The sequence below is a fragment of the Impatiens glandulifera genome, chromosome 1 (assembly GCF_907164915.1).
Source record: "Impatiens glandulifera chromosome 1, dImpGla2.1, whole genome shotgun sequence".
NCBI lineage: Eukaryota > Viridiplantae > Streptophyta > Magnoliopsida > Ericales > Balsaminaceae > Impatiens > Impatiens glandulifera.
In genome coordinates, this window is record NC_061862.1 from 44,141,195 (window position 1) to 44,163,479 (window position 22,285).

The window sequence follows — 22,285 nt, forward strand, 5'->3', positions numbered from 1 at the left end:
ATTAGAATGAGAGCTTTTAATAATATGAGATTTGTCATAGTGTTTGTATAGATATGAAATAAGAAAAAAGTTTGATGAGATTTTAAGAATTAACTTCAAAATATTTATATTGAAAAAAAAGTAAGAGCCATTTACTAATATTAATTAAGTTTTGTTAGTAAAAAATATAAAATAAAAAAGATAAATAGATGTGGTCTACACATGGATGGATAAGATTGTGTGAATCTACAATAAGTCTAGTTTGGTTTAAAAAATATTATAACAACATGAATAATTATATTAAATTTGAGTTATTTTTCTTTTAGTAACATAAATCCTATTAAGATATTTCATTTTATTTTTTTAAAAATGAATAATTTTTTTTTATTAATCCAAATATCTTCGTGACTCATTATTCTTTTGCTAAAATCTAAATTAACATGTGTCAATCCAACTATCCCATTATTATTATTATTATTATTATTATTATTATTATTATTATTATTATTATCCAATGTTACCTGAGCTCTAATTATTTGCTAAGAGAAGTACCTTAGTTCATGACCAATCGGTCTAACCACTTCATTCGCAAGGATTCTAACTCTGTTCTTATCCACAAATAATATATATATATATATATATATATATATATATATATATATATATATATATATATATATTTAATAATGTCTAATATAATATTTTATAGATTTACTACACCCCTGTATGTACAATCATTGATTATCTCTTCTAAACTAATAAATATTCTCTCTTAAAATAAATTTATCTTTCTTAATTAATTTTATTATTATTTTTTATTTTCTTCCTCCAACCATATATATTGTAATAATATATTACTTTTTATATTTTATCTCTCATTATTTATATATATATATATATATATATAAACTTTTATTTTTCTTAAATATATTTTATCTCTTAATAATAAAAATGAATATCTATAATTTATATATAAGGAGAGAAAAAAATTAATGAAAGGACATAAATTTAAATATAATATATAAATATATATATATATAAAAAGAAATAAAATATTTAAATGAATTAAAGAAAAAAATTAATTATTATTATTATTATTTTATTATCTCACTTACCATATATATATATATATATATATATATATATATATATATATATATATATATATATATATATATATATATATATATATAATAATAATAATAATAATAATATATTAATTTTTATATTTTTCTCTCATTATATATATATAAACTTTTATTTCTCTTAAATATATTTTATCTCTTGAAAATAAAAAATAACATATATAATGATATAAAAAAAATTAACACATTCTCCCCTCCACGAACCAATTCCTAGTTTGCCGTTTAACTTTTCAAACTAATGTACTTTGTTCATTAATTCAAAAACTAACCTACTTTACTATTAAAACTAAGTTATTTTTTAAAAATTTATTAATTTATTACATTTAAATTCATTATATATATATATATATTTTAAAATTATTATTTTTATAAATTTAATATATTTAAATTATTATTTTTATAAATTAAATTATTTATATTTTAATATATATATTTTTAATTATTATTTTTATAAATTTGATTATTTATATTTTGATATATATTTTAAATTATTATTTTTTATAAATTTGAACTCTTGTGTCGTCGAGTGTGGCCTCTTATCCACAAATATAATTTACTTAAATTTTCATTTGCAATGATTCGAATTAGGGTGTTCAACAGGTTGGTTAACCGGTTAAACAGTTTCAGTTAAGTTCGGTTTTACCTTTTATTTTATAAACCGGTTAACCGGTCAATATTGGTATCAGTTTTACTAGTTTTTGTTTTACTTGTTTCGGTCGGTTAACTAGTTTGATCGTTAACTGATAATTCAATTTTTTAAATTAAGTATTAAACTTATTAAATGATTTCTTTTTCAAAATTCTTGTTTGTACCTTACTTTTATGGTATTCTCCGTTATCTATCTTATAATATATTATAACGGTATTTCCTAAATATATTTAAAAATATATTATAATATATTATAATAATATAATATTACAATAATATAATATATTTCAAAAGTCTCAATTTATATACTAATAGCCATATAATTTTTTTTAAACATCTATATAAATTATAATTTAAAATTCAAAATAACTTATATATATTATTAAATATTATTTATAATATATGTAATATTTACAAAAATAACTAATATAAATATATGATTAAATTATTACCGGTTTATTGGTTAAACCGCTAAAAAAATAGTTAACCCGAAAACCGAACCGTTTAACCAATAAAAAACCAGTTAACCGGAACCATTAGAATCGGTTAACCAATAAACCGATAATATAAAACCGGTAAGCTATCGATTTGGTAAGGTTATCGGTTTTTCGATTTTTTTGCACAGTTCTACTTCGAACTCTTGTTTCGAGTGTGAAAGATGATCATTTTAACCATCAAACCACTTATAATTATTGATATCTTTTATTTATAATTTTGTGTATGCAAAGTGATATATATTTTATAACTAACAAAATTTCGAATTTTTGATTTTTTTTAGTGAAATTCAAAAAAAAATCATTATACCCTTTTATTATTAATAAGCTAAAATTATATTTTCAATATATAAATATTATTTATTATTTTGTGTAAATTTAAAATGTAGATAAATAATATAAAAAAATTAATTAATTATTAATTATTTTTTCAATAAAAAAAATATTAGTTACAGTCAAATAAAAATTTTAGACAAATAATCATAAATAATAATTTATTTTTATTTAAATATATAAATATATAATATAATATTTAAATAGATTATTATATATAAATATATAATATAATTTTAAAAAATAGTTCATATATATATATATAATATAATAATATAAAAATAATTAATACAAATAGAATTAAATATATACATATAAATATTTATTAAACAAATTATAAAAAAACATGTTAATATAATTAAATTAATTTTTTTATTTTTAAAATTGATTAATTCTTAAATTGTTAATGTTTTATTTATTTTTTAAAGATAAAAACAAAAAAATTATATAATTTAAAAAAAATGATGCTTATTATTCTTTATAATTAATTTTTTTTAATTTATTAAATTGTTAATGTTGATTATACATTTTATTTATTATTTCAAACTATATTTAATATTAAGAATTAAAAAAAAACAATAAGAATTAAAAAAAATAATAAGAATTGAAAAAAATAACTAACTATATTTTAAAAATAGTTAGTACAAATTTACTAAAAAAAAACATTCACATAAAAACAAAATGTGTGACTCAATAGTTTATATCAATTTACAAAAGTGAAAGTTAGCGTCTACTCACATTTTAATACTCAACTCTCATCACTTCTCATCCATATGCATTAGTGCTCTGCTCCCATTTTAGTATTCATATACAACTCATTTGCTCCAACACTTGTCACTTCCATCAATATTATATGTTATGAAAATATAAAATATTAATAAATTTTAATCATAAAATAATAAGATTTACAAAATAATGATTAATATTGAGATTTTAATACATTTACAAATAAATCGCTCTACTTACATTAAAAAATAAATAAATTATTTGACATTACAAAAAAAAATTATAAAAAGATTTAGAAATGTTGTAAATTCATCGAAATATGTTTAAACAAATATTTGGTTGAATTTTAAATATAAAAGTTTAAGTAATTTATTTGATTAGATTGTTAACCTATCATTTCTAATTTATAGATTTCAAGTTCAAAACTTTTATATATTATTTATAATTTTGTTTTTTTTTTTGTTAAAATATCCTTTCTAAATTTTGAGCACGGTTCAACTTGACCCGTTTACACTAATATAACGGGTCGTGTATTGTATCGCGATAACCCGATAATTTGTAATTAATTGTTATTATATATTAGAATTACAATAATATTTGAAACTATCACATGCAATCAACTTTTCAATATCTAAAATGTACGGTTGGAGATTACCAATTGCCACAGTGACTCATGGTCCAATTTGCAAGCCCTAATTAAAAACACATTCCATTTTTTAACCGATTAGAAAATAAAAATTAAATTGATTAGAAATCCCTTAATTTTAAAATTCACAATAAAATCTAAAAAAAATGCATTCATCAACTAAAATTTTAAATAATATTTAAGCATGTTTGATAATACTTCTAAATCTAGAGTTAGAGTTGGATTTGAGTTTGTTTATAAATCAATAAATAATATTTGAATAAATTTTTAGTTAGTATTAATACACTACAACAAAAAAGACTCACGGCGACGCTTAAAAAGATCTCTACCAACTCTTAAAAGCGTCGCCAAAAATGTTACCGACTCTTATTCTTGCGTCGCCGGAAGTAGGGTGGGCACAAGTTTTAACAACCCTTATTTAAGCGTCGGTACTACTAATTTAAGCGTTGCCAAAAGGTAGAGACGTTAACAACGCTTTTATAAACGTCGGTAATAGTAGCTCAAACGTCGCCAAAAATATATATTTTTTTAAATCTTTTAAAATTTTATTTATTTATTTTTGTTTGTACAGTTTTTTTAGATGTTTTAATATTTCAATTTTTTTTATAAATTAAATAAAAATAATAACATTTCATAGATAATAAAAATCTTTAATTAGTTAATTTACCTGTTATAAAATACATTAATGTTTTCAAATAGTCAATTGTCTTGATGGAAAGAACTTCTCCAATTATCCATCTATTACCGCACCAGCTTGGACAATCCTTTGCAGCATCTTGGTCATATTTTTGGGATAAATTCTCTCAAACTCTTAAATCTATATGATTAAATCTGCATGATCTCCATTTCTGATATACTTGATTTGGTAAAAACAAAGTGTTACTAAATGAGCCCAATTGAGGGTTAGTTATACCTTCTATTTATCTTGTTTCTTCTACGTTGCTTGGAGTACTAGGTTTCTGATCATCTCGTTTAGTATCAACAATCACTGTTAAATCATATGTTCTTAAATCATATGTTGAGAAGTTAATTAGGTGTATAAAAATAATAAATAATAATTAAATTATAGAAATTAATAATGAAAAGAACTACACTCACATTTGTCATGAATCCACGTCCAAACACTCTTTTGGGGAGACTTAATCCAGCTGACATTAACATTGCTAGCCAATAAACAACATGTAAACGCAATATATCCTGCTGATAAACATTGAGAAAATAAATAGTTAAAATACACTATTCTTAAAAAATAAAATTACATCTCTTATTTCTTCCCACACAATTAAGTTTCAAATAAATAAATAAAAGATGAACAAGATTTTTAAATTATTTGACACAAAATAATGTCCTTCACATTGTTTTTGTCCTTGGAAAAGACCCCAAACAGAAAAAATACCAACCAGAAATAACACAATTTTATAGTCTTGTGCAGTTTCCAATCAAATTTGTATCTTCCTAGGATGCCTTCAATCTATCCCATTTATTTATAAATCATCTATTTAAAATACTAAAAACATAGGATTTATGAAAACCTCCAAAATAAATAATCACAACTTAAGCATTAACACTAACAAATTTGTCAAGTTCTTGAGATTACTAAAGGTTTTTGATATTGTTTCTGAGAAATTGTTGTCAACAAGGTTGCATAAGAAAAATAATACATTATAAATTCTATTGGAACCACCTTAAAAGTATGGAACAATAAAAGCAAAAGAGTTTAACACCTTTAGAGCCACATTATCCATCAAGACCTTGTATTTTACTAGCCTTGTCAAAATTAATAGGCAGACATTAACTTAATATCAAATACCAACAAATAATAATTTTGAACCATGATTAGATAGATATAGACCCTCAAGTTATTAACAGGTACCTTCAATTTACAGAAAATATACTATGGGTCTATACCTATATAATTATATCTATCTCATTTCTTATTAAAATCCCACAATAAAATTAAACATAGACATGGTGTAGAGAAACGTTTGACCATTACTAAACATCTTCAACATATGCAATCATACTATTATTAAAACCTCTAAACAAACTCACTAGATTTAACCTGAGATAATTAGATCCAAGTTGATTGCAAAAAAGTTGCATAATAATTTTATGAATATCTGGAAAATGTGTTTGTCTAACCGCATAATGAGATTAAAGATGGTCCATAATTTATATATTAGACTTTATTTCAGGGATACAAATATTATAATTATGTTACTCACATATTGATTAAGCTTTGAAGAGAAGATAATGAGTAAGGAATACTCCGAGAAATGTTATGTTACTCACATACAAGAGAAAACACTTCAATCTGCCACATATTTACACGAGTAAAAATGTCGCGCAAAACATATTATGAGAACAAGCTCAAATTAGGTTCACCCATCAGCAAAAAGTCAAATTAAATATTGACATAGTTATAACAATGTCATATTCTTTCATGTACTCTTTCTATTCAATAATATGGGTATTGGAATTCTGATTCATTCTATGAGAATCCGATGTCAAACCTTTTAGATTAAAAGTTATTAGAAATTTTTAGGTGAAAAAGTTTGTTTCATATGCTTAATCTAAAAATAAGAAAACAGTTATAAATCAAGTAGCTAAACTAATTTATAGAAATGATAAATCAAAATAGTTTTGATTCTACAAATTAAACTAATACATAAGAATGATTTAGTCTCAACAAAACAAACTTATAATCAACAAGAACTCTTTTTATAGCTAACTCCAATCAAGCACAATAATTTAAATTGGAAAAGTTATAGCTCAACAGAGAATTAAACAAAATAAAAACTACTAATAAAATTAAAATTTTAAAAAAATAATAATACTAATTTATAGATCAAATTCTCATCAAATCTTATAAACAATTCATCTTCTTCTTCCAAACTTTTCATCTCCTTGTTGTCCTCACAAATGAGATAGATTCACCTAATAATACATAAGTTTTTAATCAACTGTAGAAAAAAGGTGTATACTACTAAAGTTTTTAGTAGACATTTTAAACAACAAATGATCATATTTCTGAACCATAAATATCTTTAAACTTGTATCACATTCTCACCAGACTTTATAAACAATTCATCTTCTTCCTCCAAACTTTTCATCTCCTTGTTGTCCTCACAAATAAGATAGATTCACCTAAAAATACATAAGTTTTTAATCAACTATAGAAAAAAAGGAGCATACTACTAAAGTAGACATTTTAAACAAGAAATAATCATATTTCTGTGAACCATAAATATCTTTAAAATTGTTGACACACATACAATACTTTAATGAAAATTTGAATTCATTACATGCATAAGACATGTGAATAAAAAATGGGACAATAATTACCTATATTAACACATCAATCAACAACAATCTCATTTCATTGTTTTATACATAAACAACGAGAAACATAAATAAAAAGCAACTAATAAATGATTTATAATAAGCTTAATTAACACTAAATTATGAATAGAAGTTTTTGCAAAACTTAATACTATAATTCAATGATACTTTTGAGCTAAAGTAGTTATATATCCTCTAAATATCTAATATAAAACAAAAAAAGATAAAATTATCACCGCCTCCTCCAACTAACAACTAGCAATGCTTTTGTCACCAAGGTCAATGACGAGAGCATAGAATAGGGTGAAAGTTATACAAATTGAAAATGCATATAAACATTTGAATAGAAGAAGGTAAAATAGAAACATTACCCGTAAATGGCTATTCAAGTGGTACACCTTTGACTCTACCAATGTACCCGGTAAGATTTTTGTCTTGCTTGTTAATAGACCTGTTTTATGTGGTGGATATGTCAAATGTTCAATATTGCCATTATATTAAAATATTTAAGGATTTTTGTCATCACCTCAACTTCTCAACTTCTTAATGTACTCTTACATCAAAATACTTTTTCAATTTTAAGCAAGCTTTATCTTGTTCAAAAACTAATTTCAGTTTGTTTGTTGCACAATATGATATAATCTGTTGTTATATGGAAAATTTAATAATTCATACTGATAAAAAAGAGGTTCAGGAAGCCTTTGAGATTTCTTCGATAGACAATATTAGAAGGTTGACTGAGCATGCTAGTGTTCCTAGTCATATTTACCCCTTCTATCATGTCTCCTAAGGTATGTTTGGCTTCTTCTTCTTTGTTAGAATAAATAAGGAATACATATTTTTTTCACTTTTGTGTGTCCCTAGGTCGAGAAAAAATTGGAGAGATTAGAAACATTAAGTTCTTTGGAGTTAGAGTATCAGTAGCATCTAAAATCAATTTAAATGCAATCATAGCTAACGCTGAGAACCTAAAGTGGTTTTAAATTATAAAGTTGAACTTAATCATATACATTGATTAATAAAATGTCTTTTTTCTGTTTCTGTATGTTAAGACAGCTTATTACAAAGTACTGTATGATTCAGTGGTGGAGTAATATGAAGTTCTAAACGACTTCTAACTTTAACATTCAAAGAAGGTGAATGATCAAATATTTCAACATAGTTCTAACATTTAATTTACATGCATGTGAATTGCAGCCAAAGAAAGTTACTCTAAAAGTTAATCGCTGAAATCATATTTTGTCTGTGTTCGTATATGTGAAAATTATTAGTATGTACAATGCCATCACATTAAAATCAAGTGACCATCATTTGAGTACTAGTGAGACATCACTGGAAAGACAAAAATTCTGAAGAAGAAACATGTAACCGGTTGAATAGATTTTCACATGGAGAATGACTAAGACTAAGAGCACATTACACTCCAGAACAAATAAAAACATCAATAGAAATAGAATCACAAATTAGTTGTCAAATGGATAATATAACAGCAAAAAGTTGTAAGAGATTAATTATTAATCATGATAGAGAAAAAATCATAAATAATACCCGCCGGTCGTGAAGGAGAAAATGAGCTCAAAATTAGACGATGATGAACAAGTCGATGTGATCTAAATGTTGCAGTTCAGATCCCCAACAACAATAACCACCATATGATCAAATTCTCTTATATCTCCTCTCCTTCTCGATCTCTAATCGGGAGGTGCCACACTCCAGTCTCCATTGTTGAGTTAGGGCTTGTTTGTGTGTGTTTGTAAATAGACGATAGACCTAACAAGCGTTCCATCAAACAACATTAATTTGCTTCTACTTGTGCTTATTTCATGAATGTGTCGCTGCTGAACACAAAAGAATTTAATATCTCATCTTTGTGACATTCTGAGCACATGTTCATGGTGGCTGCACTTCCAAAGAAGCCATAGTTGTAATGCATAAAATGGGACCTTCTAGTGAAGCCTCGACTCTAGTCTTATGATCATGTTCAATCTTTATTTTTTACTACTCTCTGTAGTCAAAATACATAAATATAAGACAATTCATATTTTGACCAATATGTCCCAAGTATATTAATGTTGGGAAGGAATAAGAAATTGTGTAGATTTTATTGGTATATTTGTTCTAAATTTTATTTAAATTATAGTGTCAGATATCCAAAAATTGACATACCGGCCCTTTGATATAGGGTATGGGTTGATATTTATCCAAATAACTGAACAAGCACGATCCACGACCACCCTAATCCAAGGTATGTATCGAATTGGAAACTTCATTCAGGTATAAAACCATTCATAGTTTAGTCAATCAACTGGAATTTGTATATCAAGATTTAGGAACTCTACTTAAAGCAGGAACAACAATTATATACTAAGACATAATTGATCATCCATTTTCTGTGACAAATTTGAAAAAAAAATATTTGTATAAGATGGTATATTCAGGTTAAATAAGCAAAATCCTTACTATCAGTTTCTTACTGTTAGGAAAGGGTGTTGAATTGTGTGTGCTTCAAAGAAATGCCTTGTATGGTCTTTATCTAATTTCAGGCTGTGATTGACTAGAGAAAAGATGTGATGACATACTGAAAATTTCAAATTGTTTCTACAATAGAAACAGTAAATCTGAAAGAGGTCATGAATCATGATACAACTCCATAACAAAGGATTTTCTCACTAAATCACTATTACCGTAACTAGATATGATAAAACTGAAACAAATAACATAAAAATAGAAGATATATGACTAAGGTATGCCAGAGCAGCAACAAGATTAAGCCACAAACATGGTAGAAAAATCAAAGTCGAAGGATATGAAGAAACCATACAATTTATAGTCGAAAGGTGAGAAATTGAGCCAATTCCGAAATTGAAATTGGATCTTAAAAGACATGAAAAAGAATGAATCATAAACAATTGTAAAAGTTATAACCCTAAACTTAGAAATGAAGTGACCATCATTTGAGTACTAGTGAGACATCATTGGAAAGACAAAAATTCTGAAGAAGAAACATGTAACTAGTTGAATAGACTTTCACATGGAGAATGACTAAGACTAAGAGCACATTACACTCCAGAACAGATAAAAACATCAATAGAAATAGAATCACAAATTAGTTGTCAAATGGATAATATAACAGCAAAAATTTGTAAGAGATTAATTATTAATCATGATAGAGAAAAAATCATAAATAATACCCGCCCGCCGTGAAGGAGAAAATGAGCTCAAAATTAGACGATGATGAACAAGTCGATGTGATCTGAATGTTGCAGTTCAGATCCCCAATAACAATAACCACCATATGATCAAATTCTCTTATTTCTCTCCTCCTTCTCGATCTCTAATCGGGATGTGCCACACTCCAGTCTCCATTGTTGAGTTAGGGCTTGTTTGTGTGTGTTTGTAAATAGATGATAGGCCTAACAAGAGTTCCGACAAACAACATTAATTTTCTTCTACTTGTCCTTATTTCATGAATGTGTCGCTGCTGAACACAAAAGAATTTAATATCTCATCTTTGTGATATTCTGAGCACATGTTCATGGTGGCTGCACTTCCAAAGAAGTCATAGTTGTAATGCATAAAATGGGACCTTCTAGTGAAGCCTCGACTCTAGTCTTATCATCATGTTCAATCTTTATTTTTTACTACTCTCTGTAGTCAAAATACATTAATATAAGACAAGTCATATTTTGACCAATATGTCCCAAGTATATTAATGTTGGGAAGGAATAAGAAATTGTGTAGATTTTATTGGTGTATTTGTTCTAAATTTTATTTAAATTATAGTGTCAGATATCCAAAAATTGACATACTGGCCCTTTTGATATAGGGTATGGGTTGATATTTAGACAAATAACTGAACAAGCACGATTCACGACCACCGCTAATCCAAGGTATGTATCGAATTGGAAACTTGATTTAGGTATAAAACCATTCATAGTTTAGTCGATCAACTAGAATTTGTATATCAAGATTTAGGAACTCTACTTAAAGCAAGAACAACAATTATATACTAAGACAGAATTGATCATCCATTTTCTGTGACAAATTTGAAAAAAAAATATTTGTATAAGATGGTATATTCTGGTTAAATAAGCAAAATCCTTACTAACAATTCAGTTTCTTACTGTTAGGAAAGGGTATTGAATTGTGTGTGCTTCAAAGAAATGTCTTGTATGGTCTTTATCTAATTTCAGGTTGTGATTGACTAGACAAAAGATGTGAAGACATACTGAAAATTTCAAATTGTTGCTACAATAGAAACTGTAAATCTGAAAGAGGTCATGAATCATGATACAACTCCATAACAAAGGGTTTTCTCACTAAATCACTATTACCGTAACTAGATATGATAAAACTGAAACAAATAACATAAAAAATATAAGATATATGACTAAGGTATGCCAGAGCAGCAACAAGATTAAGCCACAAACATGGTAAAAAAATGAAAGTTGAAGGATATGAAGAAACCATACAATTCATAGTCGAAAGGTGAGGAATTGAGCCAAGTCCGAAATTGAAATTGGATCTTAAAAGACAAAGAAGAATGAATCATAAACAATTGTAGAGGAAATGAAGCGTATTCGCGAACAAACAATTGTATTGAAATATAGTTGAAATTAAAGACGATGAAGATAGATTCAAATCCTCATATAACGAACTAGGAGATCTCAAAACGTGAAAAAGGTACTTCAAAAGAGAGATTATCTCTCCACTTGGCCCCAGTGATCTCCTTACTCTTTTCTCTCTCTGAATTCTTCCCGAAGGAAGATATATAAACAGATGATAATTGACCCCAATTTATTTAATTAACCAAAATTTGTTTATTCTTAAATTTATTTTATTTGCTTTTATATTATCAATATTTTAACTTCACATTTTTTATTTTAAAAAATAATTATATTTAATTAATTTAATATTAATAATAAATTAATATTTAATTCATTTAAAATATAAATAATTTAAGTTTTAAGATAAAAATAATATACAATTTTATTTCATTAGTTAATCGAATTATATTGTTAAACAAAATTTTTTAAAATGTATAAAAAAAAGTATAAAATAAAACATAAAATATATTAAATTGAAATGTTATATAATTTATTTGTTTATATGGATTTTTAAAAATATTAATAAAATAAAATTTATAAAGGTGGTAGTAGATATTAAAGGTGGGCAAAACTATTTTTTTGGTAGACTTTTACTAACGTTTAATATGCGTTGACAATTATGTGTCACCAAAAACAGGTTTTGTTGTAGTGATAGTGTAATTGGAGGAGATATAAATATTTTATTTTTTTAGTATTTACTTATCATTATCATTTAATATATCAATTATAAAAGGACATTATTTTGTAACATTATTTTTCGACAACTTAACTTTATTAAATAATGCGTATATTTGATTGGTAACATTAACATGTATGCTTTTTCTGTAAAAAAAATTCTATTTTCAATATCATTATTAATCATATTTAAATATATATATTTTTACAAATAATATTGTGTAAATATATAATTTCAATTGACAAAAATTAATTATATAAATATTTAGTCAATAATAAATGAAATATAAAATTTCAAATCTAATATATTAAATTTTATAAAACTTAGAAAAAAAAATAAAGATAATCAATTAATATAAATTTTATATTAAATTTTTAATTTACTTTCACATATTTATCCAAATTAACTACCGCTAATTAAACATCATTCATTTTATAGAGACCTAACGTACCAGAGCTGAGGTGGACTTAAGCCCACCCCGACACCCATTAACTTTTTATATAAAAATTCCAAGCTCCCTTCATAATCTCATTCCTTTCCTATGTTATGTGCATACAATATAGACCTTACTTATATAACTTTTATATATATATATAATAATAATAATAATAATAATAATAATAATAAGCTTAATTTCATATCATGAATTACCCTCTCATTTTATTTGGAATTTGTTTAGACATAATTTTATTTCATTAATTTAATATAATACTAACTTTTTATCATTTAATTATTTTCATTTAAATTTTTTATATTAATTTTTCTAATTTGAATAGAAATAGAATATTATTATTTTTTTTCTAATTCTCTTCTCTAATATCTATCTTCTTAATTTATGTATTGGTTAACTATATTATATTTATAACTGGTTGTTGGATTAATATTACAAGTTAATATTATCTAATTCTTTTTTTTTATTTTTTTTTATAATTTTTACTATAACTATTTAATAAAATATTTATTTAGTTTTAACGTTACAACTTTTACTACTACGAAGCAAACATAACGTTACAACTTTTACTACTACGAAGCAAACATTGACGAAATTTTTGTCGACTTTTTAACACTTTATATTGAACGAGATTTATTTAAGGATGTAAATATATATTTTATTATAGATGAATTTTATGTTTTAAAATCCGGTAAAGTTTAACTTATTTAAGTATTATAGTATAACGTCTTCTTTTGATATATAATTTATTACACAAAATTTAAGTCCACCCCAATATAAATTCCTGTATCCGTCCTTTTATATATATATATATATATATATTAGTTAGTTAAAAAGTAGAATTTATACTCACCCATTCGGATACTTTGAAAATGAAGCATAACTAATTATATATATATATATAATAGTTAGATAAAAAGTTGAACTTATATTTTTAAAACGTTCCGCGTTCATCAAATTTGATGTTGAATTTAAAATATAAAGTTTTATTAGCCTAGTTAGTTAAAAGGTTATATTTGTTTTATTAGGTTGCGAGTTCGAAATATACATATAACATTTTTAATTTTATTTTTAACCGTTTATGGGCGGGTCAACCCATAATCTGACCCAAGTATCAATTACTCTCACATATATATCTAAATTAACCACAACTCTCGACTCGAGAATCCAGACACTTTGAAAATTAATCATCATTATATATATATATTGGTTAGTTAAAAAGTTCAACTTATATGGTTAAAACGTCCCGCGTTAATCAAATTTGGTGTTGAATTTAAAATGTAAAGTTTTATTAGCCTAGTTGGTTAAGGGTTGTACTTATTTTATAAGATTGCGAGTTTGAAACATACCTATTGCATTTTTAATTTTATTTTTAACCGTTTTAAGTTTATAGGCGGGTCAACCCACAATCCAACCCAAGTTTCAATTTACTCTCACATATATATCAAAATTAACCACAACTCTCGATCCGGTAATCCGGACACTTTGAAAATTAAGCATTATTATACATATAGATAATAAATAATCTCCTAAAATTATGTAAACATTACAAAAATTTGGGTTTGTGACAATTTTTTTATACCATATAAAACTACACTATTTTTTTTATATTTATTATGAAATAAATATGACTATTATGTTCATAAATGTAAGAACCTCATAAGATTTATTTCACAATAAATATGGCAACTTACCTAGAGACTAAAATTTGTTAGAAAAATTAAAGTAAGTTAAGTTTAAACCGGCCAAAGTACTTAATCAGCTTCAAGCTCTCTTGTGCAGGTACAAGTCAAGCCGCACCGGACCGGTTGAGACTTTCTGTTTCAACGATCCGTACATAATCAAGTAAACCGGATTGACTTCGAGTGAACAAGTTTGACTCCCCTCACCGGATCGGTTGAAATATAAACCATATGAAGCATCACTTCCGGCTGGCTCAATATATCGAAGATCTTAAGGTCAACGAGAAAATTATTCAAAGTGATGAAATCTGTGAAGATGACGTAATGAATATTTCTTGGAAATGCACAGAGGAAGGATCCGAATCAGAAGCATGCAGCGAAAGAAATGATTATTGTTTATCCAAGCTTACAAGCAACGTTTGACACGGGCGGCCGACTAATACATGTCTGCCATGTGTCCACAACGGAAAAACGTGCACGCTACATAACTCTGACCGGCACGGCTTCAGATGACCAATCCAACAGAGAGAGAGAAATATGACCGTTGTCATATTGTTCTTATAAATAGAAGCTCAACAATGCTGAAGAAAGAGAGAACAATGTGATCATATAAAAAGACGAACTTTACGCGCAACCCTGAATATTCATTGAGATTCTTGAGTTTGCTTAGAATTCTGTGTGTATTTTACCTTGTGTAAAAGTATTACATCATTTGTGAGTGGTGTAACCGACGAGCAGTAAATAAGACTCGATCGGAGTGTGTATTGAATATTCCAATTAGTGAATATCCTTCTCATTGTTTGAGAAGAAGGGATGACGTAGGAGCTTCAACTCCGAACATCCATAAAAACTTGTCTTGTGTTCTTTCATTTTACTTTCTAGCTTATTTACTCTAACTAACCGAACCGAAATACTACTCACTCCAACCGAATTGGTTTTTCCTTAATTCAAATTGAACCGGCTTTCTCTCCACCTTAACCGACTTCTTCTAATACGTTCCAAATCGAATCGTATACGTTGCTTTAGATTGAAATAGACATTTCCGCCCTTGAACTCGGTTCAAGAGTCTGTGACAATCTGTGTAGTGTTAAGAGCGTTTAATGGCTGGAAGGTTTAGATGTATTTACATCTGATCGCGTTGGATGATGAAATGAACACCATCCTAAAGGAAGGCCCAATAAAGATTGAGAAGGAGAAAGGAGTATGGACGGCTGGAGATAGGAGAAGAAGTAACTTGGATAATCATTGCATGAGACACATCTTCAAAGCTGTGGACGACAATACGTTCAACAAAATCAGAGATTGTCAAAGTACAGAGGAAGCATGGGAAACTCTCATTCAGATCCATGAGGGAAACGAAAGAACTAAGGAGAATAAAATCTTGGTGGCAACTCAAAAATATGAGAACATCAAGATGAAGCCGGGAGAGAACATGAAGGAGTTTAGCGATCGGTTCACAAGCGTGGTCAACGAGCTGTACACACTCGGAAAAGATATGAAAATTGGGTGATCATTGTAAAAGCATTGTGATATCAACCAAGTGCATGGGACATAAAAACCATGTTGATGAGGGAATCAAGCAAACCTCAGGTAGATGAAGTTGCACGACGTGTTTGAGGACTTGAAAGCTTATGAATTCGAGATGAAGTATCAGATCGAAGATGAAACAACAACATCAACCGCAACCAAAGCTCTGGTAACGACGGTGGAACTAGTGGTTTCTATATCAGTCGCTCCGGTTCCTGTTAAAGCGCTGATCAAATCAGTGAAGACGTGATGGCCATGCTAGCACATAAATTCGGAATATTCTTGAAGAAGAATCAACCATCTAACAACAACTACAACTATAATTACGCCGACAAATCCAAGGTAAGATGTTTTAACTGTGATGGTTTTGGTCATTACAGGTCAGAATGTAGAAGACCAAGACAAGACGACCGAAAGCCGGAAAACAACTACCAGAGAAATGACAACCAGAGAAATGAATATCAAAGAAATGACAGGCAGCGAACCGATGCCAGTAAAGGAAAATAGATTCAGAAGACACTCATAGCATCTAACGGTGGAAGCGATTGAGCCTACTCTGACACCGAAAATGACGAAGAAAGAGTCATGTGCTTCATAGAAAATGAAGAAAATGGTATTCGACTTTTCCTTAGAAGAATTTACTAAAGAAGACTTAGTTACTGCACTCAACGACATGGTCGTTGAGTTCAGAAACTTGTCTGTCCTTATACCGACTCGGTCGAACTACGAAATCGGAGAGTCAAGTGGCACCGCTGGTATATATACCGGTTGAACTATCCTTTGAGAATGAGAAGCTCAAAGAGACATTTCAATCGTTAACCGAAGAAAACGAGAGAATCAAATATGTCACGGCTTCCTGGAAAAGATCTAGTGAAGTGGTGAGCTAGATGTCTAATTATCAACGACATCCCAAATGCAAATTTGGTCTTGGATACAAAAACAACAAATCCGCCAACCAGAACTATTCCAACGGGATGAAACTCACAAAATAAAATCTTCTCTTTATAAGATTTGTCAAGAGCTCTTTAACCGACAATGAGGCAGAACGTGACTCAAAACCGAAAAAAGAAATAAAATATGTAGGTCCAACCGACTCGGAAAAATGGCTTCATCCTGAGAGAAGGAAAGCCAACTGGCTAGCAAGTAAACAAACCGATACACACTCATAGAGAACTAATCAACAGTCACCACCACTACAAAATAAGGCACTCTTAGGCAGACAGAAAGATGTGAAGCCAAGTACAGTTAAAACAATTAGAACTATTACTGGAAAAGTTATCTGACTTATTAAAGTTTGGATCCCTAAGGGGATAATCAACCACAGACCCAACTGAATGTGGGTACCAGAAAAACGTAAATATTTATTTTTTGCAGGTCAGGAGGAGCAAGCAGTTAAGAAACTCAGAATGGTACATGGACAGCGGGTATTCGAGACATATGACTGGAAACAATGGACTACTTGCTGATATTATCTACAAAGCTAGAGCAATGATAACTTTCGGCGACAATTCAAAAGGTAGAGCCGTGGGCAAGGGTAAGATTGTCCATGGTAACCTGTCTATAAACAACGTGCTTCTAGTAGAAAACTTACATTTTAACTAATTAAGTATCAGTCAAATGTGTGACATAGGGTACACGGTTGAATTTCATAAGAATGCATGTTTAGTTAAAAATCATCAGGATGATACACTTTTAACCGGAAATAGGATAGGAAACATTTACAAAGTGGACTGGAAAACTAAAACCGAGAACCTGGTTTGCATGATAGCTAGGAACGATCTGAATTGACTCTGGCACAAACGGCTAAACCATCTAAATTTCAAAACCTTAAACTTCATATGCTCCAAGGAATTAGTTCATGGCTTTCCAAACATAAAATTTTCCAAAGATAAAATATGCGATGCATGTCAAATGGGAAAACAAATAAAATCATCTTTTAAAATCAAATGAATGTTTCAATCTGAACGATGCTTAGAACTACTGCATATGGACTTGTTTGAATCGGTTAGGGTAACAAGCCTAAGAGGCATGCACTATACCATGTTAGTTGTTGATGATTACTCTAGATTCACTTGGGTAACATTTTTAGCTTCTAAAAATCAAGCTACACCGAACCTGATCAAATTACTTTTAAGAATACAAAATGAGAAATCTATCCGAATTAACAAAATTAGAAGTGATAGAGGAACCGAATTCACAAACAGTACTTTAACTACTTTTCTTGATGATTCTGGTATTAGGAACGAGTTGTCTAGTGCCAAAACACCTCAACAAAACGGTCTGGCTGAGAGAAGAAACCAAACTCTCAAGGAAGCCGCAAGGTCCATGATAGCCGATTCGGGTATTGCTCAAAAATTTTGGGCTGAAGCTATCAATACTGCGTGTTATACTCAAAATTGATCTTTAATTACTAAACAGCTTACTAAAAATCCATTTGAAATATACCATGACAAAGTTCCTAACATCCGGTATCTTAGAATCTTTGGTTGTAAGTGTTATGTTCACATCAACGGCAAAAGTTATTTGACCGCGTTTGATGCTAAATCCGATGAAGGAATAATGTTGGGTTACTCAGCCGTTAGTAAGACATATAGAATTTATAATACTAGAACGTTAACAGTTGAAAAAACACAGCCTCATGTTGGGTTACTCATGTTGTTTTTGATGAATCGATTAAACGTAACACTGCAGTACCCTTTGACCTTCACAACAGAATGAAAAAATTCAATATCTATTCTGATGATGAAGATGAGGTTCCGGTCTATAGACGATTTGTCAATGATCAACCGGTTAATGCTGAGATTTAGCCTGATCAAGCTTCTTTACCGTAGGAAATTGGTCGGTCTGACTCTGTTCAGCCTACTGATCCGTCTAACCTTGATCAGTTAACCGGACGTTTTAAAGACACTACCAGAATAAACCTCAGAAGGAATAGAAATAATCCTCTTGAACTTGTAATAGGTAACCTTTCATCACCCGTCCGAACTAGGCAACAAAATTTGGAAGAATATATGAAAACTCAGCCTTCATATCACAAATTGAGCCGAAAAAGGTGGATGAAGCACTACTAGATCCTGATTGGATTTTAACAATGCAAGAGGAGTTAAACCAATTTGAGAGAAATAAAGTCTGGAACCTAGTTCCAAGACCAAAACAGCACTCGGTCATAGGAACAAGATGGATGTTCAGAAATAAACTCAATGAAGACGGTTTGGTTACGAGGAACAAAGTCAGGCTAGTGGCTCAAGGATACAAGCAGGAAGAAGGTATTGATTTTGAAGAATCATTTGCTCATGTGGCTAGACTTGAAGAGAATATTTTTGGTATTTGCGGCTTTCAAAAATTTTAAAGTTTTCCAAATGGATGTCAAAATTGCTTTTTTAAACGGTAAACTAAATGAAGAAGTGTATGTTGAACAACCTTCGGCTTTAAAAATCCGGAACTAAGTCATGTATATCGGCTGGATAAAGCCCTTTATGTTTTAAAACAGTCTCCAAGAGCCTGGTACGATACTTTAAAGAAATTATTATTTGATCACAACTTTACAATAGATTCAGTTGACAAAACACTCTTCAAATTTGAGAAAAAAGAACACATTTTACTTGTTCAAATATATGTGGATGATATTATTTTCGGCTCAACCGATCCAAAATTATGTAACAGATTTGAGATGAGTATGATGGGGGAACTAAGTTTCTTCCTAGGTCTCCAGGTTCGGCAAATTGACACTAGAACGTTCATTAGCCAGCCTAAATACACAGCCGAACTGCTTAAGAAATTTGTAATGGACATTTGTACCGAAGCGGCTACCCAAATGAGCTCATCCGTAAAACTGGGCAAAGATGAAGACGGACAAAGGGTAGATATAACAGCCTACCGAGGAATTATCGGCTCACTCCTCTATCTAACAGCCAGCCGACCAGACATCATGTTCGCGGTCGGAGTATGCGGAAGATTTCAAGTCAATCCAAAACAATCACACTATACCGCGGCTAAGAGAATTTTAAAATATATGAAAGGAACTCAAGACGTGGGAATATGGTACCAAAAACACTCAAGTTTTAATCTAATAAACTACTCTGATGTAGACTATGCAGGCTGCAAAATTGAGCGAAAAAGCACAAGCGGGACATGCCAGTTTCTGGGAGACCGGCTCGTCTCTTGGTATAGCAAAAAGAAAACCCGAGTTGCCACCTCAACCGCAGAGGCGGAGTACCTAGCAGCCGGAAGCTATTGTGCTCAACTCTTATGGATTTAACAGCAACTAAGGGACTTCGGTATAATTGCTGAAGAGTCTCCAATCTTTTGTGACAACATCAGTGCAATAGCGATTACATACAGTCCGATGTTGCACTCGAGAACGAAGTATATTGATATCAGACACTACTTCATTCGGGAACACGTTCAGCAGAAACACATTCGGCTGAAGTATGTCTTAACCGAACAACAAGTGGTTGACATCTTCACCAAGCCGCTACAGGAAGTTAAGTTCTCTCATTTCAGAAATATTTTGGGACTTACTGACAGTAAACTACTTATACCTTAAATGTTATTGCATGCTTTCAAAGATCTAAACCTTTATGAAAAACCGGGGCATGAGCTTAGGGAGAAGCTCACGCTTCTCAAAGCCATGACTCGGGGAATGTTTAGAAAAACCAGCTCGGATACTTTAATAGGAAATTAAACACTCAGGGATGCTAACCGGAAAGATGTCTCTGGTTAAGCTTGGCAATTCACATTACCAAATTACATGTAAATAAGTCGGGCGGTTCAAATAACTCGGGTAAAACAGACGGGTTGTTCCCTAAACTGAACAAATACCGGCTTAGTTCGACATTTCTTCACACCAGAATAAGCCATCTCGATAAAACTAGTCATGGAAAACTAACCGATAAGATGCATCATAATTTCGATAAGTGATTTTTTCCGGATAACTTGGGACAGCTGACCGCTGTTTTCACGCACACCTTGATGATTAAACCTATGAAACATAAAACAGTTTATACCTCAATTAAAATGAAGACACATGTCTATCACTAAAAGAGGAAGACTAACATTCCTTCCAAATATTTATTTTCATAATGGAAAATCCTTATCCATCATTACTTCTTTATTGGAACTAACCATTGTACACCTAAACAAGTTAACTCCATAATAACTATCCGATGACATCATTAAGCACACCAACAATTCATTGACTATTTAAACACATCTTTCAATCCTACCTCAAAAACACTATTCATCAAGAACACTCAATCAAAATGTCTGCCCATCTCTCTAAGAAAATCCTTCTAGCCGATTTTGAATCGGTGGCCCAATGCGAGGACAATGAAGTCCAATGCATTTTCCGTTCCATTGAACATTCTGGTTTAAGGAAATTCCTGGAAAACCGTTACGCCATTGACTACAATGTAGTCAATGAATTCTTTGATACAGCAAGGGTGATACATCGAGATATCATCTTTGCCCAAGTTCATGGAAAATCGTTTCTATTTAGTATAACAGACTTCGCAACCTTTTGCGAGCTGCCAACTGACGGAGTTACAGATCTCACATACTCTCTAGTGTTCATCAATGAGATGAGACACCATTTTTCCGGCTCTATGACTCCGGTTAACACCTGGGGACCCAAGAGTCTGCTCGCCAATGAATACCAAGTTCTAAGCAAAATTCGGAGTAAGTCCATCCTGGCCAGATAAAAGTTCCAATCCTACACCCAACGTATCTTCGAGATGATGGCTTCCATCACCGAAGGAACTCGGGTGAACTGGTCCAGGATCATCTTCGACAACTTGAAGGAGTTGATCATCTCCAAGAAAATCGGCTACGCTCCACAACTGAGCGGCCTGTTTAACCACTTCAACAATTATCATGGTTCGGGCATCACTCTCCACCCAAACTAGTTGCTGACAAAGGAGAGGATTCAAGAACAGATCGATAGATGGGAAAAGGCCAAAAAGACTCCAACCGTCGGGCCGTCCCATTGCTAAATCTTCTATTATTTAACCAATGAATGATGTTTCTTTATC